We start from the raw sequence: 3,967 nt of genomic DNA, 5'->3' as shown, positions 1-3,967 counted from the left end.
TCTCTTACTATTGAGACTCCTACATTGCGATTTTTTTGAAGACTTTGAAACTAAAGGAAAGCAGTGACAAAAGAAACAGGCACAGGCGGGGTTTGAACCCACGATCTTCGGTTTACGAGACAGACGCGTTACCACTTGGCCACCGTCCCTTTGAGTAAAGGGGGGAATAATGTTGTTCAAATTATTTTTTTCTGAATGTGGTTTACATCGCCTGGAGGCAGCAACAACAATAAAAGGGATACTTAACAAGGAGATACGCTGTAGCAGTGCGACTCCAACAGATGCTCCTGAAGAGACTGGAGGTTTAAGTCAGCTCCTTAGAACGCTCGGCCGCGTTACTCTCAACAGCGGCTCTTTAGCTCTTGTTGTTTGACCTAGTGGTTTTATAACGCGTGGAAACGACCGCAACTTCGTTTTCTGAGATGCTTTCTCTCACGTGGTGAAATCTCGACCTCTTTGGCATCTCTGGCTTTAGTTCTTCTGTAGAGCAGGCTTTCACACCTCTGCTTATAGTGCCCTTGAAGTCATTTTATTTTTACAGGAAGACGCATTCCCTAACGACCTCTCCTGTTTTAGAAATGCTTTATAAGGCGTGTTTGATTCAACGGACAAACAGTATACTAATTGTACAATGCAGATCTATGCGGCATTCGTACTGGATTTGACTGGGATTCTGAAATACTTCTTGCAAAGGTATTCAGACTTTCTAGAACCTATAATACAACCACAGACCTGAAACTCCCTAGCTTCCAATCTCTGATGTTGCTGTCCTTAAACTCGGACGTGATGTTCTGCAGACGTGCGGTGTCTCTTTACTCTCGTTGTTTTCAAAACGACCTCCATTGTCGGGCGCAGTTGAAGTGGAACTGACCTGACTGCACAGGAAAGTACGGAATGATAAAATGTTTCTACGGCTCAAAATGTCCCTTCAGACCCTCGTCATGTCTCTTTGAGGAACGGGCAGGTAGAGAGGTTTAACAGATGCTCATGATGTTTCACACGGGGTGTTACCTGTTGTAGTGTTTCAAAAGATGTGTTAACGGACCACAGATTATCTTGAAAAGATTTGGGTTTGTACTGGCTGGGATTCAAACCCGATTTAATTATTTGGAAGGCACCTGTAGCACCAACGCACTTCCGAGAAGCACCTGCAAATAATCACAATCCTCTCTCTCACCTACAAAGTTAAGGAGACACAGACGTCCAATGAAAACTAATTTTAATTCACTCAAGGCTCCACTCTTTTGTTGTGATGTCATTTTAATTAATATTAGCTTTGATAAGGTGTCGTTTTTGCCTCTTAAAGTAAAAGTCTGCTCCTTTCTTCCTGGTATAGAAATAACATGTTCCATCTTTGTTTAAAAACACCACTAAAAGTAAATTATTCAGCTCTAACGCCTGTGTGCATTGACAAGACATCTCAAAAGGACTTATCAAATAAGAACACGATCCTTCCTGTTACCATTCCTGTGGTTGGGGCGTTACAACATTTGCAGACAGGGCTTTATCACTCGAGTTGTACAGAACAAGTGTGCATCGGTCCATGAAAATCATCAGTAGTGCTGTTTTTCTATGCATAGTTTAATCAAGAGCACATAAAAGATGTAAAAAGCTTTCAAATAAAACAGAATTGAAAGACAGTCGAGTAAGGAGGTAGAAAAAAAGCACTCCCCCGTCTGGGAATTAACCACCGTCGCACGTGTGACTGGATACAAAAATAATATATTAATTTTTGCCCAGTCTCTTGAAGCTTCAATGCGATTATTTTTCCTTCCTTATTTCTTCATTCCCATTAATTTACTCTGTAGTAGAGGAAACGCGAAAGTAGGAAACTGCAGGCATTCTTCATGAATGGTGGATTGTGATCAGTGAGCATCTGCACATCTCTAAGTCTGTTCCACTACCTTTTCCATCGGGGATGTAGCTCAGTGGTAGAGCGCATGCTTCGCATGTATGAGGTCCCGGGTTCAATCCCTGGCATCTCCAGGTGCTTTATATTACAGTACTCACATTGCAATCTTCTGTTGAGTGAGAACTCTTTGCTCGTGTTCAGAGAGAGCCAGGTTTACACAATTAAACTCGACGTGCCGCAGAGTTGCGCTGCTGTTTTAAATGTACCTCATTTAGTTCTGTTAAATCCTAAATTATTTGAACTAGTAATTTAGTTCAAATTCAGGAAATCCAGAGATTGCTTCACACTTGTCGTGACTGTTGCAGAAAACACCTGTTGAATCTCACCCGGGATTTCTTGAGAGATCATTCAGCGAGCGAATCCTCCTTCTGAACTCCGCACTAAACTGAAAGCTTCACGAACTCCTCACTGCGTGTCCTGTACTGTTACAAATGCTCTCGTCTAGATGTGAAGCACAGCCATAAACACACTTTGAACTTTTTCCGTTTGTTTAGGTAAATGCAAAAGAGCATGACAAGTATTTATCGAATAAAATATCCATGGCACAACTCGAGAAAGTACTGAAGGACTACACATCGACTTTTGATGATTACAAGAGATTCAAGAAACACAACCGTCCGCACCTGGGTTTGGATCCTGAACGCTAGAGTTAAAAGAACATAAGCGACGGATATGACCTATAAACTCTCTTAATTGTCTTATAGTTTATGAAATAAAACAATTTCTTAATAATTTCTTACTGTTGATAGACGATTTATTGAATTTTAACAAAATCACAATTACAAACTTTTTCGGTTAAACTGTTATTCACATACTCTAACGTAAATAAACGTTAGTGTCTTCCGGTGTGTGAGCCAATTTCTCCAAAAAATATTTGTTAGTCTGTCAGGAGGCTGTGCAAGGTGTTAAGAAATAGAATTTCTAAAAGACAGGCTCCCTAAGCTTAACATCAAGGCAGAAAAAATGCTGTTTTCTCTACAGAAATGCTCTTTAAATTTCAGCACTGTTGCAACTCCCTTTATAAAGGGTGTGCACACATATACAACCAAGGCATTGAAAGTTTTTTTTTAATTATTGTTCCAAAAAATGTTCCATTTGTTTTCTTTTTAATGTTGTTGATTAAAAGATTGTATTAAATGTGAAAAAAAATCTGAATGTGAAAAAAGGTCAAAATGCTATTGAAAAAATCAGTAATGTGAGGAAAGATTAATTGCGGGAGCCCCTTACCTCCCCATGTCATGCTGTATTTCTCACTCATTCTACTGGGAGTGGTGCCGTCGCTTCTGGATAAAGTCTGTCAGTGGTCATTCCAGACGGGTCAGGTATGACTGCTCTTCGGCACAAGAGACACGTAACTTGCGAGGATCCCGACAGTGTCGAGTTTCTTTCAGAGCCCGGATAGCTCAGTCGGTAGAGCATCAGACTTTTAATCTGAGGGCCCAGGGTTCAACTCCCTGTTCGGGCGGTTGTACTGTTCTTAAGTCTATTGTGAATGTCATTCTAAATAGTCTTTTATCTTTCACTCTTCTAGCTTTACTGTGGTTATTTTAAATGTCCATTGCTTGTATTTTCTTTAGTGTTTCATTTCACAAACCGAAAATGTTCAAGTAGATCATGTTACTACACTCCACATAGATAATCTAATTGAAATCACAGTAGAGTACAGGACACGCAGTGAGGAGCTCACACAGTGAGTACTCTTGAATACGACAAGAGGAAAGGCACACTGCACATCTGCAGAACATCACGTCCGAGTTCACAGCGACAGCAGAGGTTGGAAGCGAAGTAGTTTTTTATTACTCGCTCGCTGAACGATCTCTCAAGAAACCTCGGTTGAGATTTAACGGGTGTCTAATAATCACGTTCAAAAAGGTGACGATAAGTTTTTTTTTTAACTAGGTAGCCTTAATGGCAACACGGTGTGAGTAGATATTAAAGCAGCTGCAGACAGAGTACCCGTAATGGCAACACATTTCTGCTTTGAGTTCGGCTTTTCTTATTTCTTCTGCAGAACCAGTGGTATCGGAATATACTGATCCGCATAAGAAGGCTTTC

The 3,967-nt window shown here is 40.6% G+C and overlaps 2 non-coding genes across 2 annotated transcripts; both read left to right on the top strand.

The window, feature by feature from the left end:
• The first annotated feature begins 1,914 nt into the window (after positions 1 to 1,914).
• Positions 1,915 to 1,986, top strand: trnaa-cgc (transfer RNA alanine (anticodon CGC)). The gene has a single exon. It is a non-coding gene; the product is annotated as a tRNA-Ala (tRNA).
• A 1,318-nt stretch (positions 1,987 to 3,304) lies between these two features.
• trnak-uuu (transfer RNA lysine (anticodon UUU)) lies at positions 3,305 to 3,377 on the top strand. The gene has a single exon. It is a non-coding gene; the product is annotated as a tRNA-Lys (tRNA).
• The last annotated feature ends 590 nt before the right edge of the window (positions 3,378 to 3,967 follow it).

The sequence above is a fragment of the Atractosteus spatula genome, unplaced genomic scaffold (assembly GCF_055471065.1).
Source record: "Atractosteus spatula isolate fAtrSpa1 unplaced genomic scaffold, fAtrSpa1.hap1 Scaffold_61, whole genome shotgun sequence".
Classification (NCBI taxonomy): Eukaryota; Metazoa; Chordata; class Actinopteri; order Semionotiformes; family Lepisosteidae; genus Atractosteus; species Atractosteus spatula.
This window is presented reverse-complemented; position numbering and strand designations above follow the sequence as displayed.